The sequence below is a fragment of the Aulonocara stuartgranti genome (genome assembly GCF_965226115.1).
Source record: "Aulonocara stuartgranti genome assembly, chromosome: 9".
Classification (NCBI taxonomy): Eukaryota; Metazoa; Chordata; class Actinopteri; order Cichliformes; family Cichlidae; genus Aulonocara; species Aulonocara stuartgranti.
Window position 1 is genome coordinate 2,370,737 of NC_138960.1, and position 20,354 is coordinate 2,391,090.

Sequence of the window (20,354 nt, forward strand, 5' to 3'; positions counted from 1 at the left end):
CAGTGCAAGTCTGCAGAAGCTGATGGTTCAGCTGATACCCGTCTATACATTCAATTGCCAAATTCCATACACAGCATGCTATTTAAGCTGTGTTAGCTTGCATACAAATGTTGCACATCTGCAAACTGCTTTGCAACCCACCCACCCCCCACATTCATTGCCTGGTGTGTACTGTGCTAGGCTTTTGCTACTGCTCTCTCCAGAACAGAGCTACGTCCCCAAAGACACATTTCTATAGTTGGGGAAAAAACTATTTTCTTTTGTCTATAGTGGTTCTGACTAAATGATTTTCTCTTCTGTGTTTAAGGCTGGGTTTGTTAGAGCAAATTTCTTTTGCATTAAAGACTCACCAAACACAGTGGATATACAGAATTACATGTTTCTCATCTAAACAAAAAGAGATGCTGCTCTATAAATGATTCTCCATCAGTCTTGCAGATCTGATAGAACAGATGGTATATTTGCATGACGTGACACGAGATTAGTGCAACAGGGCTGTAATTCCAAACTCCTAATTTTTAGCAGTAGCAGTCGGGATTTTATCCTTTCCTGACTTTTCCTGACTTCAAACACGTGTCACTCCAACAAGTGAATACAAAAATCCAAAAACCAAAACCAACCAATTTTTCAAAAAGCTGCTGCTCCTATTAGAATAAACAGTATGTATTTACTGATATCTTCAGCTCAGAGTTTTAATATTATCCTCCTTGTTCTTTAATTACCATTTCCATATGTTCGTAATATAGCCTGTATATGAACATCTGGTATCATTCCACTGTGTTTTAGAGGTGGGATCACACCAGTGTAATAATATTTTGATTTGTGCAGTGATGGTAGACCACAGCTTCCTTCCTTTGGACTGTTTCAGAGCCCATCACAGCACAGAAACAGCTTTAGTGAAGGTTACAAATGATCTTTTTATGGCCTCTAACAGAGACTCATCTCTGTGCTTATCCTAATACTGTTGGCCATAATATTTTAATACGGTGATTAGCATATGCTTTAGATATTAAAGGTACTACGCTGCAGTGGTTTGAAACATATCCAAAAAGACGCCAAAGTGCTCGCTTATACAGGGTCATCTGATTGTTACAGGTTTCTCTGTTTTCTGTGTATTATTGTAGAGTGTTTACCTTACAAAATTAATACAACTGTTGTTATTTGGTGTTATATAAATAAAACAGAATTGAATTGAATCAAATTTAAAAAACACTCATTGTGTAACTGAATACACCAGTAGGTTGGTTGGGGGATAGTGCTCCCAGGAAAACAGCATTATTGGCTAGCTTATTATTGAGAAGAACAATAGAAAAGAAAAAAGGCAGAAGATTAGGACAACAGGTGTTTTGATAGACACCTTGACATTATCGCAGCGAATGGATTGCTTTATGCTAAAAGCAGGAAAAATAAAGCCTAAATGTAAAGAGACTAATGTGTCTTTTCTTCTTCCCTTTGAAGATGCGGATGGATATTATGATACCCAGTGTGTCGGGATAAGAAACTTATGACAACTATGGTAACCTTTGACCTATTATCTTGTAAACCCGTTTGGTGTGCTTGGGGAAAAAAAGACTTCACCTAAAGATAAAGTGGGGTTGAATTGCACCTAAATGCACCAACTCTTGAAATGTTTAAATCACTTTAAAAACACACCTTTTTTCAAAGGCTTTTAGGAGTAGTACCAGAGTCAACCTGTAGTCAGTTTTAGTCAGCTGTTGGTCACTCTTAATCCTTTTATTTTGTTAATCATATTCATTGTATATCTTATTGTCTACTTTACTCATGTTTTATTATTTAATATATATACTGATTTATTTTAATCTTCTTTTTCATTCATGTATTTATTTTATTGTTATTTATATTTGCTTCTTTGTCTGCTTAGTGTTTTTAACTGCTATCTCTGTTTTATTATTGGAAAGCACTTTGGTCAACTTTGTTGTTTTTAAAGTGCTATATAAATAAAGTTGGATTGGACTAATATTATATCAAAAGTCAGTCTGATACCAGAGGACTGGTTGTTATGAAGTGTGAAAACAAAACTGTTCCATATGCTTAGAACATTACTGCTGAGACTTCTTGTTACTGTCCAGGAGAGCTTTAAGAAAGTAGACTATGACACAGAGCCTAAGCCAGTCATTCCTACAGATGCATTTCTACTGTACAGCTAATATGGTTCTCTTTTATCCTCCTTGACTGCAGAGACCTATGAGCATTTATATTGGAGGAGATATTTGGTAGTTTTCTCCGGTCAGGTTTCTAATAAAATTAGGATTCCCCTTGTATACTGTACTAAAGGTAATCTGCTTTCGTAGATTTAGAGGTCAGGACAAAATATTAGCCTGTTCCACTCATTTATCTTTGAGGTAAATTATTCTCTGTGTTGGAGACTTAAAGTGATGTCACTGCTTTAAAGATTCAAGCAAAAGAGAAGAGAGAAGCGTGGGTCTCATTTTTGCGACTCAAAGGTTGCTTCCTGCAGTGGCATTTAGTTTATTGTGGCTCGTTTAGCTTCCAGGCATCTTTAGACTGTGCTATTTTTAGAGCAGGCAATTTTCCGCAGAGGCTGTCATAGCTGAGGTGAGAGAGTGAGATTTGGTGCTCTTTCTCAGGCAGCCAAGTGCAAGCTCTCAGCTGGAAATTGTGAACTGAATCATCAGATAGGGGTGGTGTATATTCCATATTTCACTCTTAAATGAGTGTCTTAGAGGAAATGAAAAGACACAGCAAGCTCAGTGAGTGCACTTCAACACGTGCCCATGTTTGTAAATTTTCTCCCCAACAAACACAACAGTGTCGATGAAACGTTTGCACCATCAAAGGCAGCCGTGGGTGCCTTTTTGGTTTCATTCTCTAACAGTGGACTTCGTGGATTTGACCCATCGAGGGTTATTTTTAGAACGTAACTACAGTGATAAACGAGGAACCACTGTGTGTATATATATATATATATATATATATATATATATATATATATATATGCAGCAGCATATATCACTGAATCACTGAGATGCTTGGCTACAAGTTAAACAGCCACAAGAAGCAGTACCCTCCATGGAGAAGGAGACTAGAGGCTAGGATCAAAGTAGCACGGTGGAGGTTATCCAAATATCGGCGCTGCAGAAAGGTGCGACAAAGAAGGTGCCTAAGAAGTACAGGAAGCTGTCCATACCTGAGGCCTTGGAAACTGCCAAGCACCGACTCACAGCCTTGGCCAGCCGCTTGAAGAGGTACACCAGAGAGGTCGAAGGCAGTAGAATAAACCATCTGTTTTCCAAAGAGCCATCCAAAGTATACTCTCAGTGGCAGGGTAACAATATGAGAACAGCACCACCAAGGCTGGAGACGGAACAATACTGGAAGAGCATATGGGAGAAGGATGCAACCCATAACAGCAATGCTCAGTGGCTAGTGGATCTGAGGGCAGATCACAGCGACCTCCCTGAACAGGGTCCAGTAACCATCACAGTGGCAGATATCTAAGAACGGTTCTCCAGTATGAAGAGTTGGACAGCACCAGGCACCCACATGATTTGCGCCTACTGGCTGAAGAAGCTGACTGTATTCCATGAGCGCTGAGCGGCACAAATGAACCAGTTACTAGTTGACGATCATCATTCATCAGGAACTCAATGGGGATGTGGCGGACAAACTGGAGGCCAACTTCAAGCCCATAGCACAAGTCACCATCAAGTGCGCGATCTACCAAGGAGATGCTCTGTCCCCACTGCTGTTCTGCATAGGCCTGAACCCCCTCAGTGAGGTCATTGACAAGACTGGCTACAAGTCCAGCACCCTGAGGCTGTACGCTAAGCGGAAGGAAGGAGGCCAGGGACTGGTGAGTGTCAGCACCATGGTCCAGGATGAGACAACGAACATCCACGAATACATCATGAAGATGGCCCCAACTGACTACGTGCTCAGTGAATACCTCAGGCAGCAGAAACCCAAGAATGAGGAAGAAGAGGAGGAACCATCATGGAAGGACAGGCCCCTGCACAGTATGTAACACCAGCAAATAGAGGAGGTGGCTGACAGAAATCTTACCAGTGGCTGGACAAAGCTGGATTGAAAGACAGCACAGAGGCACTAATCATGGCAGCACAGACCCCAGCCTCTATGGAGCTTGTGCTCAGAGCTTGTTCCTATCACACCTGGCCAGACCCCAGGTGCAGGCTGTGTAAAGATGCTCCTGAGACAATCCAGCACATAACAGCAGGGTGCAAGATGCTAGCAGGCAGGGCATACATGGAACGCCATAACCAAGTGGCCGGCATAGTGTACAGAAACATAAGATGACATATCTTATAGCTATTCCTTGTTGTCCTTGTTGCCATCGTGGCGTGAAGCACTCCACAGTGAAGCACCTGTGCAGGTTGCTTCAATTTTGAAGGGACCTGTTGCTCCCTCCTGGCTGTTTTTTTTTTTTAAATCAACTTCCACAGTGCTCTGGGCACCTGGGGGCAGTTTTTATAAAACTTGTGAAACTTTCCTCCACTTCTTTTTCTGGCACAACTTCACCTGTTTCCAAGGTGCATGGAGAGGATGAAAGAATTCACAAAGCAGGAACTCCAGCAACACTTGAGGGAAGATGAACAACTTTAATAATTGACCAACGCGTTTCGGCTTGTGGCCTTCATCAGGGTCATAGTAAAACATTGTAAAAAATGCTTAAATACAAGACAGGAAACAGAAAAAATTTCAAATTAACCAGTCAAAACTTCATAGATAGGTCAGCTGACATATAATAGGTAGGTATTGGTTAATTGGCTCACGCCCAAGTAAATACCGGACTAGATCATTACTGATGAGGAGGAGGGGGGTGACATAACCCCCATATGCCTGAAAATAACACATGCATGAAATGCATTAGAAGGAGTGCTATGAATATACACAGAAGAAAGAAAAAAAAAAGGACAGTCTTTAATGGTAAAAGCACGTTTGAACTTAGAAAACAAGATTACATCATAACATGGGAACACATTTGTTAAAAGATCCTTATTTATGTCTCTAAAATGTAAAATCTAGACTTAAAATGTGGACTTAAAGTGAGATGTCTAGAACGCTACTCCTTCTTTGGTTGAAATGATAATAATTTAAAAAAAAAAAAAGCGTGCATTTCCTTGAGACTAGGTCTACTAAACTACCATCTAGTTCCATCCTAACAAGGCTGGCTGCCTTTGTCCTTAAAAGGAACTATTTCTTTTTTAACAACACACCATACCTTCAGATCTCTGGCACTGCAATGGGAACCAAAATGGCCCCCAGTTTTGCCTGCCTTTTTGTTGGTCATCTGGAAGAACAAATTCTATATAATCACCAAAATAACCCTTATTTATCATTCATTGTGTCTTGGAAACGTTATATAGATGACGTGTTTCTACTCTGGAAAGGACCAGTCTCTATATTACTAAAGTTTGTAGAATTCCTTAATGGACACTTTGCAGGCTTACGTTTCACCCTCAATTACAGTACTGAAGAAATTAACTTTCTGGACATGGCATTAATTGTCAATACACCAAAAATGTTAAATCATTCAAAGACCCTATAGGTGACAAAACCATTGCCATAAAGGGCTTTATCACATGCAGAACTAAAAATGTAATCTACATGATACAGTGCCCATGCAATAAAATATATATAGCATCCCACCCTCTGAAGGATCGAATTAACAAACACAGAAGCTCGATCAAGAGGAATGATTTAACCAGCCCTGTTGCAAGACACTTCAATGATAAACATCCAAATTCACCATTATTTTTCCTAGGCATAGAAGCCATTAAACTAAACCAAAGAGGTGCCAATAGAAATTTTATCTGAAAAAAGAGAAGCATTTTGGATATTCTGTTTTAAGAGTCTGCACCCCTGAGGTATGAATGAGGACTTTTCTATCAATGAGTTTTTATGAACAACACCCTTTTTTTTTCTTTTTTTTTTTATTATTTTAACCAAAGAAGGAGTAGCGTTCTAGACATCTCACTTTAAGTCCACATTTTAAGTCTAGATTTTACATTTTAGAGACATAAATAAGGATCTTTTAACAAATGTGTTCCCATGTTATGATGTAATCTTGTTTTCTAAGTTCAAACTCAAAAAAATAACTCTTTGAATGAACATAAAAAAAAATCAAAGAATTTCCACGTAATTAAATTGCTTTATTTTATCATTATGCAATTCTGTTATTCCAACTTAATGTACTTGAGTTGGACTAACTTGATTAATTAATGATGAATCAACTGTTTTACTACAGTTGTGTCCAACTTAATTTAATTGATTTGATCCAACCCATGCAAATGACGTTAGTGCAACAAAACATGCTTATTCGTAATAGAAATCCATTTATTAATCCATTTATATTAAGTTCATTTAAAGAGTTATTTTTTTGGAGTGTTCAACAAAGTCTAGAGTCTGGTTAACATAAAATGTTAATGGATTTATAATAACTTGCACTCCATCCGTCCTCTTATCTTTACCAGGGTTGCAGTGAGGCTGGGACCTATCCCAGATGTGACAGGGTGGGAGTCAGAATACTGGACAGGTCACCAGTCTATCACAGAGAGACAGACAACCATTTGCCCTCATGTTCACAGATATTTTAGAAACACCAATTAACTTAACCCTAATTACTGCATGACTTTAACTGTGGCAGGAAACCAGAGTACCCAGAGAGAACCCACTGCAAACTTGGCCAGATTGCAGATTTGAACCCAAGACCTTCTTGGGTGCTTTGACAGTGCAGTGCAGTGAATTTTGTAAATTTAACAACCACCCAATTTCATTTTTTTGAGTGTATTTCAGCTGACCTATCTATGAAGTTTTGACTGGTTAATTAGAATTTTTTTCTGTTTCCTGTCTTATATTTAAGCAATTTTTTACAATGTTTTACTATGACCCTGATGAAGGCCACAAGCCGAAACGCGTTGGTCAATTATTGAAGTTGTTCATCTTCCCTCAAGTGTTGCTGGAGTTCCTGCTTCTTGATGTATCACTCCAGCGCCTCCTTATTGATGATTAGGTTGCCAATCCTCTTTTCATCCAGCAACTCTCAAGCAAGCCCAAAGGGATCCCTGATGAAGCTCTAGTTCTCTCTTTCTCTTATTTTGTCCTTCTCTTTCCAATTCTCTCCACTCTCTGCAACCTGGCGTGATTTTGTTTGAGCTTGTCCCACAGCTCCTTCAAGCTGGCTTTGTCATGGTGTGCCGCTTTCCTACAGTTGCGACGGAGTTGGCGTCAGTCTTTGGTCAGTTGTTCCATCTCTCTCTCTTCTGCCTTTCCTTGGGGCTGTGGGCTCACTCCTCCTAAGCTCATCAAACATCTCTCTGCAGACCTCGAAGATGAACTTCCAAAGGCTGTTGAGCTTGCTCTTGGCAGTTCCCTTATATATCACCTCCAACAGTTGCTGCAAAGCATTAAGGTTTTGCCGTTTGCCTCGGTCATCTGTTTGGGTACCTTCTCCATCCCAGGGTTTTCCTCACCTGTTTCAGATGATTCAGCTCGGTCCTGCAGCACTGTGGTTGCTCCCCCAGCTTTTGGAGCCCCTCGTCTGACCTGCTTCTCGTCTATCTGGTTTCTGCATTTTCTACCATATTGCATATTTCTATCTTGATGGATGCATATCCCCTGCTCGACATTACCTTCTCCCACCGACAAGCACACTTCTCTTGTTGTCCTTATTCATTCAGTCAATTTGAGGCAGTAACATGTCTCTAAAAGTCGAATTGGGATTATGTTTCCCACTGTGCAGCATCACGGCCCAGACGGCGTGTCTCCTGCCACCCTCAGACACTGTGCAAACGAGCTGGCCCCAGTGTTTTCTGGCATTTTCAACTCCTCACTGCAGGCATGTCATGTGCCTGCCTGCTTCAAATCCTCTACCATAATCCCTGTCCCCAAGAAACCTAGGATCACTGGACTAAATGACTACAGACCCGTGGCTCTGACATCTGTGGTCATGAAGTCTTTTGAGCGCCTAGTTCTCTCCCATCTCAGGACCCTCACGACCCCCCTCCTGGACCCCCTGCAGTTTGCATATAGAGCCAACAGGTCTGTAGACGACGCCATCAACATGGCCCTACACTTCATCCTGCAGCATCTGGACTCCCCAGGAACCTACGCCAGGATCCTGTTTGTGGACTTCAGCTCTGCCTTCAACACCATCCTTCCAGACCATCTCCGACACAAGCTTTCCCAGATGAATGTGCCTGATCCCACCTGCCGGTGGATCACTGACTTCCTGACGGACAGGAAGCAGCATGTGAGGCTGGGGAAGAATGTCTCGGACTCCCGGACCATCAGCTCCCCTCAGGGCTGTGTTCTTTCTCCTCTGCTCTTCTCCCTGTACACCAACTGCTGCACCTCCACCCACCAGTCTGTCAAGCTAATCAAGTTTGCAGATGACACCACCGTTATTGGGCTCATCTCTGACGGGGATGAGTCTGCCTACAGGAGGGAGGTTGAACGTCTGGTGTCCTGGTGCAGCCACAACAACCTGGTGCTGAATGCCCAGAAGACAGTGGAGATTATTGTGGACTTCAGGAAGCACACTGCCCCACTCCCCCCCATCATCCTGACTGACACCCCCATCACCTCTGTGGACTCATTCCGCTTCCTGGGTACCACCATCACCCAGGACCTGAAGTGGGAGCCCACCATCACCTCCGTCATCAAGAAAGCCCAGCAGAGGATGTACTTCCTGAGGCAGCTGAAGAAATTCAACCTGCCAACACGGACGATGCTGCAGTTCTACACTGCAATCATCGAGTCCATCCTCACCTCCTCCATCACCGTGTGGTACGCTGGAGCCACTATCAGGGACAAACAGAGACTGCAGCGTGTTGTGCGCTCTGCTGAGAAGGTGATTGGCTGCAGACTCCCATCTCTGCAGGACCTGTACACCTCCAGGACATTGCGGCGTGCAGCTCGGATCTCAGCTGACCCTTCTCACCCTGGACACAGTCTGTTTGACCTGCTCCCCTCAGGCAGGAGGCTCTGGTCCATTCGCACCAGAACCTCTCGCCATAAGAACAGTTTCTTCCCCTCTGCTGTTGGACACATGAACAATAACCATATGACTGTCCCCGCCACTAACACATGACCCTACGCTGTGTTCACTGCATCATTCCATGTTTGGCACTGATCACCACCTGCACTCATGTATATATCTTTCAACGTAGCACTCTTAATTCTTATTCTCATGTATATATCTCATGTATATCTCATGCACATATCTTTCTACGTAGCACTTTTAATTCTTATTCTTTTATTTTTTCATGTCTATTTAAGTGCTATTTATGACACTATGTTTGCACTGAAGCACCGCAGCAATTTCCTAATGTTGTAAACCTGCTCAACATTTGGCAATAAACCCCTTTCTGATTCTGATTCTGATTCATGGCAGAATCGTGCCTTTTAAATGAATTGCTGCCTGAGGGAGCCCTGAAGATCATGGGGGCTCCAAAAGTTTTTGGTTTTTGGCACATGTGCAACAGGGCCAAAAATATTGAATACCATAAAATACCTCTGAGAAGTATTTTATGGTATTAAAAAAAATCACCGCACTCTACTATTTTTATTTTCTTTTAATTTTAAGTTTCTGGAACTGGGGTTGTAGCAACTCCTAAATTTCTTCCTCAGTAAATTATTCCGACTGCTGTCATGCTTCAGTTTTAAACAGCTTCTGTGGGCTGAAAATGGTTCAGCTTTGTAAATCCTTGAAAACTTCTGTTGGGACACCACTAATTTTTTGTAATACAATGATTTTCAGTGTACTTGGGATAGCCACTTATGTATAATATCTACTATGGTACTTAATCCTGCATATTTGTGACCACATTATTCACAAGAACCACTATGTTATAAATAAATCCAATAACAGCATTTAGAGGGATTTATGAGGGTTATGGAGGTCAGCAATAATAATGCTGAACATTGTGTGTTACATGATTCAATATGCAACTTTTCTAAATATAAGTACCAGAGAACTTTGTAACATTTAAGACAGAAAAAAAACACCAGACACTTTTCATATGAGTGAGCGACCAAAGAAGGCCAAGTGGCCCATAGAAAGATGTGGGTATGGGCCACATTTGGAGAAGCATCTAAACAGATCCAAGTTCAAACAGTAGCATAAGGAAAAGCCCAAACATACAGTCAGACACATAAAACATGCAGAGTGACCCCTTGTGACAGGGGGCAGCCAAAAGTAAGTTCTCTTATTGTAGGTGTAAAACAGAAAGCACTCAGACTGAACGATAGCTACAGCAAAATATCAGCCAGTTGTATGACATATTGCAAAGAAAGAACAGAAGGAAGTGTGACATTGAATCTGGCAGAGCTCACATCACTTCACAGAGTAATTTATTTGCCTTTTGTTCCTGAGCCACTTGAACCAGCTGAGACCTCGCAGCCAGCGCAGGAAGGCCTCGAGGCACTCCTTAATGTTGCAAGAGCCTTCATCTTCATCATCCGTCTCCTGCAGCAGCAGCAATGTGTTCATGAGTGTGTGTCTGTGTGGCAACAAGTGGCAACAAATGGCAAAAAAACAAACAAACAAACAAAAAAACAAAACAAATGGCAACATCCAACATTGCGATTTTGATACTAGTTTGTGTATCAAAATGTACAACTAATGGGTCACAGTGTAAACATCTACTAATTCTGTCAATGCTGCTGATTATTTTATGATTTCTGGATTTTGAATTCCTTATTTAATATGTTCTCTGTTTGGTTCTTAGTTTGGTTCTTGTTAATTGTTAGATTTTCATATATACTGAGCCTTATTAGTTTATTAGTTCCAGTTTACACTACAGTTTATATTGTTCCCTCAGTGTTTTCTGTCTTATCCTAATGAGTCAGGTTTGCCCACTCCCCCACCCCAAATCTCATTTGATTATCTTCAGCTGCACCTTGTTACCCTCCCTTGTCCAATTCTCTGATTATCCTTTTGTGTATAAATAACGTTGTCTTCAACTCAGTCTTTGTCTCAGTTTCTGTTATCAAACCCGCATGTCCCTGCCTGTTAAAGAAATGCTGTGTATTTTGGTTTCCTTACAATGGATTCTGTAATTCTGGAATCTGAAAATAGCCTACCTAAAGCTTTGCATTTTTGTTCACACCTGTCTGCAAATCTGCCCTTTGCTTTCAATTTCCAACATTAGTTTAAAAATTAATTAGTTAGTAGTTAACTACTGTAACAGGTTTTGGTGACAGTAGTGCTGGAAGTGGTAGCTTTTCCTTTAATTATTCATTAAGTGTCTTTAAGAAACGAAAAATATACTACTCTCATTTGATTTGAGGACATTAAAGATCAGTTACTATTAACCCTCTGGTTGTGTTCACCCCCACCCCTTACTTTAATGTTCCCGGTCACAATTCACCGGTCAGTTTTAACAGCTCTAAAAAAACATAAGAGACATTTTTCACCACCAAGCTCAGTTCAATGGGTCGTTCAATGAGTCGTTCAGCGGTCATTCAGTGGGACATTCAGTGGGTTGTTTAGTAGGTCGTAAAAGTGGGTCTTTCATTTTATCATTCAGTGACCCATTCAGGGGGTCAGAGGCCAAAGGGGGGGGGGGGGATTCCCATTCATTTTCTATGGCGGTGACCTTAGACCAGGAACACCACGGGTGTGACACAATTGATTAAACCACTCAAAATTCAACGAAAGAGGTGCTCATCACTTTTATATGTTCAAGTGCATAGTTTGGAGGACGTCATAAGGCCTCGAGGCAATCGGATGTAAAACACAATGTTTATGAGTTTTTTCAGATTTGACCCGAACACGACAGGATGTGCAGGGGGTTTATGTTTCCCTGGGATGCCAGTTCGGGGGGCTTTTGCCCCCTGGTAGGGTCCAGGGTGAGGGGCCAGACAAAACAGTGATTATATGTGTCACATCAAGACAACAGTTGGCCCTGCCTGGGATAGTGTTACCAGTGCCAGGCCTTGGAGATGGGCCTGGGGAGGTGAGCGCCTGTTGGCTGGGCCTCATCCCATGGGGCCCAGTCAGGTGCAGAAGGGTCATAGGCCCACCCTCCTATAGGCCCACCCCCTGCAGAAGGCGCTGTAGGGATCAGGTGCAACGTGTGCCAGGCAGCAAAGCGCAGAGCCCCTGGCGGACCAATCCCAACTACAGGTCACAAATCCTTGCGGGCAAAACCCCTGTGGTGGCCAAGCCCCTGGGGTGCATGAGGGCTTGCGATTGAGATATGGAATGTCACCTTTCTGTTGGGGAAAGAGCCTGAGCTAGTGTGTTAGGATGTGAGTCTGGGGCTTGACTCTGTCCTAGTCTGAAGATGCCCTTGGTGAGAACCCAAGCGGTGTTCTGTTATTGGACTTCTGTGCAAACCACAGTTTTCCCACGAATGCACATATCACCAGGATACCCCATGCCGCAGGTCGTTGATTGATTTTGCATTCTTATTATCAGATCTGTGGCCGAATGTTCGGGATACTTTGGTGAAGAGAGGGACTGAACTGTCAGCAGATCACCACCTGGTGGTGAGTTGGATCAGGTGGCGGGGCAGGATGCTGGACAGACCTGGCACATCTAAACATACAGTGAAGGTACACTTCGAATGCCTAGCAGAGCCCCTGGTCCGAGACATCTTTAACTCCCACCTCCAGCAGAGCTTCAACAGTATTGTGATGTAGACTGAACTGAGTCTGAATGGACCATGGACCATGTTTAGCACCTTACTGATGTACTGCTGCACTGAGCTGCGACCGCAAGGTGGTTGGTGCCTGTTGAGGTGGTAACCCCTGAACCAGATTAAGGGCAGCATCAGGTGGAGAAAGGCTAATCTGTGGGACTTCGGAGGCAGCCGATGTGTACCAGCAGGCCAAGCGCACCTTGCTCGGGCAGGACTTAATGCAGAAACTCGGGGTGGGGGGAAGTTTTGTGAGGCCACAGAAACTTTTGGAGTGACTCAAAGTGATTCAGGCAAACTGTCAGGTGACTCCAGAGAGTAAAGCGGTGCTGTATCCATATTGTGCATAGTGTGGTTGGAGCGCTTCTGACTTCAATTGAGGATTGGATGTTGTAGGGCTGTTGTGGTTGACACACCTCCACAATGTTGTGTGGAGATATGGGGCAGTATCTCTGGATTGACACACTGGGATTGTGGTTCCTATCTTTAAAATGGGGGACTGCAGGGTTTGCTTCAACTATAAGGGGATCAGTGTGCAAATACAGTGGGGCAAAAAAGTATTTAGTCAGCCACCGATTGTGCAAGTTCCCCCACTTAAAATGATGACAGAGGTCAGTAATTTGCACCAGAGGTACACTTCAACTGTGAGAGACAGAATGTGAAAAAAAAAAATCCATGAATCCACATGGTAGGATTTGTAAAGAATTTATTCGTAAATCAGGGTGGAAAATAAGTATTTGGTCAATAACAAAAATACAACTCAATACTTTGTAACATAACCTTTGTTGGCAATAACAGAGGTCAAACGTTTACTATAGGTCTTTACCAGGTTTGCACACACAGTAGCTGGTATTTTGGCCCATTCCTCCATGCAGATCTTCTCGAGAGCAGTGATGTTTTGGGGCTGTCGCCGAGCAACACGGACTTTCAACTCCCGCCACAGATTTTCTATGGGGTTGAGGTCTGGAGACTGGCTAGGCCACTCCAGGACTTTCAAATGCTTCTTACGGAGCCACTCCTTTGTTGCCCGGGCGGTGTGTTTTGGATCATTGTCATGTTGGAAGACCCAGCCTCGTTTCATCTTCAAAGTTCTCACTGATGGAAGGAGGTTTTGGCTCAAAATCTCACGATACATGGCCCCATTCATTCTGTCCTTAACACGGATCAGTCGTCCTGTCCCCTTGGCAGAAAAACAGCCCCATAGCATGATGTTTCCACCCCCATGCTTCACAGTAGGTATGGTGTTCTTGGGATGCAACTCAGTATTCTTCTTCCTCCAAACACGACGAGTTGAGTTTATACCAAAAAGTTCTACTTTGGTTTCATCTGACCACATGACATTCTCCCAATCCTCTGCTGTATCATCCATGTGCTCTCTGGCAAACTTCAGACGGGCCTGGACATGCACTGGCTTCAGCAGCGGAACATGTCTGGCACTGTGGGATTTGATTCCCTGCCGTTGTAGTGTGTTACTGATGGTGACCTTTGTTACTTTGGTCCCAGCTCTCTGCAGGTCATTCACCAGGTCCCCCCGTGTGGTTCTGGGATCTTTGCTCACCGTTCTCATGATCATTTTGACCCCACGGGATGAGATCTTGCGTGGAGCCCCAGATGGAGGGAGATTATCAGTGGTCTTGTATGTCTTCCATTTTCTGATGATTGCTCCCACAGTTGATTTTTTCACACCAAGCTGCTTGCCTATTGTAGATTCACTCTTCCCAGTCTGGTGCAGGTCTACAATACTTTTCCTGGTGTCCTTCGAAAGCTCTTTGGTCTTGGCCATGGCGGAGTTTGGAGTCTGACTGTTTGAGGCTGTGGACAGGTGTCTTTTATACAGATGATGAGTTCAAACAGGTGCCATTCATACAGGTAACGAGTGGGGGACAGAAAAGCTTCTTACAGAAGACGTTACAGGTCTGTGAGAGCCAGAGATTTTCCTTGTTTGAGGTGACCAAATACTTATTTTCCACCCTGATTTACGAATAAATTCTTTACAAATCCTACCATGTGGATTCATGGATTTTTTTTCACATTCTGTCTCTCACAGTTGAAGTGTACCTCTGGTGCAAATTACTGACCTCTGTCATCATTTTAAGTGGGGGAACTTGCACAATCGGTGGCTGACTAAATACTTTTTTGCCCCACTGTACATAACTCTTTTTTTTAAGTGCAAAATATAAATACAAATAATAGAATAATTTTAAAATCACATAAACCTATCTTCTTTTCACAATTAAACATAGAACATTTACCATAAAAAAATATTAGCATCATTTTTGAACAAGGCTTCTTCTTTGTGTGACAGAGCTTTAACCTTTGAATGGCACAGCGAACCATAGACAATGATTTCTGGAAATGCAGTGATATGCAGTGATATCCACAACAGGATCATGCCTGTTTTTAATGCAATGCTGCCTGAAGATTACAAGAACCTCTGGCCATCTTTCCTCCTAAGAAACGTTTGCTCTCTAAGGGTGCATTTTTCTTTAAATACCTAGGTATCCTCCTAAAGGTAGATGTTCAAACAGTACATGACCAGGGTAAGTTGGGTCTCTTTAATAAAGGATTTTATTAATGTTCTTGAGACCTCTGCAGTTCTTCAAGTGAGAGCAGAAGATGGCTGACTATATCTGGTAGGGCTGCACGATTAATCGTTAGAAAATCACGATCTCGATTCATACTTATGTGCGATCTCATTTCCAAATGACAACGATTAAAAAAAAAAAAAAAAACGACGACGATTGTACCGCATTTTGATCCGGGACGTAATCTGCATGAAAACAAGCGCTCACTCTTCCTGCTCAACAAATGACAAGGGCGGAGCCTTATACCACGTGATACAGAAGCTGTGCCGTGTGATGCTAAAATTAGCAGGGAAAAAACAACGGAGAGCACGTCAGGGATGACGAGAAAGTGACAGGAGAAAATCCGTCCCGGTCAACCACCCAAACATCAATAACGGGAACCTTATACAGCGCTTCCCTATACCCATCGAACTCCCGCAGGCACAAAGACATCACGGAGGCTATCACTTATCACCTGACCACAGATATGGCTCCCATCAACACTGTGCAAAACGAGGGATTTAGGAAAACGATCAACACCCTAGACAAACGCTACACAGTGCTGTCCCGCAACTATTTTTCTGTTGTTGCACTACCTGCTCTGTACACGCAGCGTCGAGCAACGGTGGAGACGGAATTTCAAGCAGTACAACGACAAAATGTGAGACATTTGTTGTTTTTATGTTTATTTATTGTTTTTATGTTCAGTCTCAACTGTTACGAAGTTGATGTGCAGTTAATAAGTGCAATAAATATTTATACTGGAAAAGAAAATCGTGAGAGAATCGTGATCTCAATTCTAAGCCAAGAAATCGTGATTCTCATTTTATGCAAAATCGTGCAGCCCTAATATCTGGATAACCCTGTGGAGCTCTTTCTTCTGTGCTACTGTGCAGCTGGAAAAAATGCCAGGATTCTTTCTACTGTGCAGCAATAGAAGGACACCCACCATTTTTCAGGGATGTTATTCTTTGTGAGAATGCTCAGAAAGCAGTCTCTTCTTCATTACCTCAGCAGTGTGCATTTCCCAGATCAGATCCTCGCTGATGTTGACTCCCAAAAAGCGGAAGTCCACAACAGGCCCCTTGGTTTTTGCAGTGTACAGGAACAAGTTGTGTTTTCTACACCACACTGTCAGATGCTCCACCTCATCCCTGTAGGTGGTCTCATTGGCCAAAGGCAAGTGGAGTGTGGCCAGTGGGACAGAACAGCATGGAGAGCTGTGGCCACAGTAACATCAGTAGACCTATTATCTCTGTAGGCAAATTGGTATGGATTGAATGTGGTAGAAATGAAGAACATAATGTGGTTCCTGATGAGTACTTCATCACCACAGGAGTCAAAGCTACTGGCCTGTAGTCATTGAAACTGGTGATGGTTTGATTTTTGGCCAGAGGGACGATGACAGACAACTTCAAGCAGGGTTGGACAACCGACTAACAGAGGGACTGATTGAATATCCTCGCGAAGACCCCAGCCAGTTTGCCTGTACAGTCCTTCAGTACGTGAGATGCCGTCAGATCCAGCTGCCTTCCGAGGTTTGACGGCATGCAGCGTGCACCTCACATTGTGCTCCTCCACTGTGAGAATGGGACTTTTGATGGTATCAGGATAGGATCCAGCTGCCTCTTATGATCCCACCTCAAACCGGACAAAGTAGAGGGTCAGTTCCTCTGCCAGACCTGCTTGCTTTAATTGCTGTCCATGTGTTCTTCAATCTTTTTCTTGTAGTCTGACTTTGCCTCATGGATGCTTCTCTTCTGGTTGGCACAGGCTTTGATGTACAGAGCCGCGTCACCAGACTTGAAGGCAGTGTTCCTCTCCTTCAACAGGCTCTGGACCTCCCAGATCATCCAGGGCTTCTGGTTGGGATGGATTTAAATGTGTTTATCCTCTGTGACAATGTCTATGCAGTTGCTGATGTAGCATAGTACACTGTCACAAAACACTTCCAGGTCCAGGTGTTCTAAAATATCCCAGTATGTCTTGCTGAAACATTCCTACAACTGCTAAGAGGCTCCGTCTGGCCAAGTTTTGACTGTCTTTGTGCTATTTTTGTAGCAGTTTTGATGAGTGGGATACATTCCAGGATCAAAAACAGTAATGTGTGGTTAGACTTCCCCAGGTGTGGTAGTGGTTTAACCCTATAGCCCTGTTTGATGTCCACTGTGTTGTCTGTCAGTAACTGCTGGGATACTGGTGGGCAAAATAAACAGTGACACTTCCCTACCAAGACTTTTGGTGCCTGCTAAACTAGTTGTCAACAATTGCACCCATTTAGTCCAAGAATTTGGTGACTGAGACGCCGAACAGAATTTTATTGATCAGTCTCTGTCTCGCTTTGTCTGGCAATCATGTTCAAAAAAGGAGTGGCTGTAGCTCAGGAAGTAGAGGTTATCTAGTAATCACAAGGTTGGTAGTTCATTTCCTGGCTGCATCCATTGGAGCATAAATATTAGATAGAAAGCACATATTTATAACAACAACAAAAAAGCATATGAAGAAGTGCATGAGTGAATGGGGCAAGTTGCTTCGAGTGCTCAGGTAGAGTAAAAAAAGTGCCAAGTTAGAGCTAGAGCATTCTACCAAATTAGTCTCTTCCTTTTCAATGATCCTAGCACTCCCCTGGTTCTTGAAGGCTCTTGGCTTAGCACTCATAGCCCAAATATAGATTGGAACAATAATTGTATCTCTGGCTGGAGTCTCAGTAGTCACCAAAACTGTTTAAAGTTAGTTTGTGTTCCTAGCCTGTCTACCTGCCTGATCTGTCTTTTGTCCCTGGTGTATATCATGGGCTAGCTGACATTTTCAGTAAACACAGCTCTTTCTCTCTCTCCCTCCATACCGGCCATATGACTGCTCTATTGATCTGCTTCCTGATGCTCTGTTGTTTTCAAGATGTGTGTACAGTCTCATAAAACATGAACGAGAGGCTTTGGAGAAAGTACCACAGACTCACTAGCTGCTCGTATAATCCGTCCCTATTCTCCGCCCGCTGGATTTCTTCTTTGTAGAAAAAAAAGAGGATAAATCAGATTTTCTTGATTTCCATGGTCTGAACATGGAGTCAGAATTTCAGAAGTACCCCCAAAACAGGATACAGCTTCAGCAATTCCTGGGGTTTGCAAACCTTTAGGGAACAGAGGAGCAGAACATTCACTGATTGCTGTGATTGAGTAAATGAACCTTGCCTAACTCCACTCTGCCAAACACCTCAGCTGATTCTCTTTTGCCAGTAGATTCAACCTAAGCATAACCACCAGCCAAAGGTGCTGATCATGCTGTGGATTAGGATATGATGTAGTAAAGAATGCCGGTCGAGGATAAGCTGCAAGTGGACAGAAGCCAGCATGGAGCCCCTGACCACAGAGGAGGGTGCAGCAATTTAACTGCTGAGAACTTTTTTTTATATGATGTTTCATGTTTTCCCTTTAATGTTATTTTTTTTATTATAGGATTGGTGGGTCGCCTGGAGGCTCTCACTGGGAGGGGGAAATGCCATGGTTCCTCAGTCCTCAGTGCGTGTGTGTGAATGTATGGATGTCTGTTAGTTTGCATTGGGTGGGATGGGCCTCATCCCACGTTCCTGCCCTTTATCTCCACACAGCTGCTAGTGATCACTCACCTTTTCCTGGTATCTTGGTTTGGCTGCCAATACTTAAGAGAATGAACCCTTGGAAAAATGTGCCCCGTGGAAACATCACTAAGTTCTTATGCTTTGGGTTGGGCTTCAACCCTCACTTCAATAAACTTTCTGAACTGTCATGTGATGGAGTCCTGGTGGTTCCCTTGATACAGCTAGCATTTGCTGATGTACGCATGTTAACAATAAACGGAGATGATGCAAATAGTTTTCAAAAATCATTACATGAAATAACTTTTATGTATTATGTAATGTCGCAACTTTACTCATTTATGTATGGTTAACCAGGATTTTCAACATGGGCATCATGGCAGTGAGGTATGATTAGTGGTGTGGCTGTAGAAGGGAAATAAGTGCCCGCTCATGCAGGATGGCCAGGTGGTGCAGGTCTCCAGGTCTCAGATATCTTCCCTTGATCCAGGAGAGATATCCAGCGTTCAAGAAAGAATACAAGGTGGTAAAGGCAATCCCTGAGTCAACAGAACCTGGTTCCCAGAGGGTCTTTGGTAGGGGCATTTGTAGGTGGATATTAAGTGTGTACATTGGGGATGTTCACTGATATCCTGTAGTACCAGTGGAAATGAAGTACAAGGGCAGAAAGCACAGAATTGAGGCTGCTGCTAGCTCCCAAACGCTTGCCCTGTTTCTGGGAATAGATTGGCCAGGGTTTAATAAGTTGATGGGACAATGTATGGAGGTGTGTGGACGACAGACAGGGAAATATGGTATATGTGCTGCATGTGGGGGTGACACAAGGTTGTCCATACTGTGGAGAGGGAAGAGGAACCTGTAGAGCCTCTGATGGCTCCCGTAACACACTTCATGGAATAGTTTCCACTTGAGCTGTGTCATCCTGATTAAAATTTACTGTCAGTTGGTGCAGCCTGATGCACCACGAACCCACACACAGAATTCACCCAATCGGTGACTGTGACCTGTTGCACTACAGTGTACTGACTGTTAGCAGCATAACATGTTTTTCATTTGATACTTTGATGCATTTACTCTGCAGAGTGATTGTAGATGACTCCTCTCATGTCACATTTAACTCTTATTAAGCAGACCAGATGTACCAAATCAACAGTCTGAGTTTCAGTGGAGATTTTTAGATTCTGTCTCCTTCATTAATTTATTTCTTATGGAAATGGCAGATCAATATAGGATGAAACATTGCTGCCAGAATGTTGTTTGCATTATTTTAATGCAAATACATTTTGTAAATACAAAATGTTTTTAAATGATGATTGATTTATTCATGGAAAGAAGCTCAGGTATGCAAGCCTATGAGACTCTACGTGAAAAAGTGAAAATTGCTTGATATGCATCAGTGACACAACCAGTTATTAATTTTAGGGGGGGGGGGGGGTGCTTTTTCATATAGGCCAGTTGTACAAACTGCTTTTTGCATTTACCTGTGTTATCTTTGTATAATATTATACATTTCTTTGGTGATCTGAAACATGTGTGATCAGCTACGGGACTTTTCACGGCACTGTACGATCC

General features: G+C 42.9%; 1 protein-coding gene across 1 annotated transcript in view; it reads right to left on the bottom strand.

Moving 5' to 3' along the window:
• Positions 1 to 20,354, bottom strand: part of plppr5b (phospholipid phosphatase related 5b) — a 132,501-nt gene that overhangs the window by 4,628 nt on the left and 107,519 nt on the right. The gene's annotated exons all lie outside the window — the stretch shown is intronic.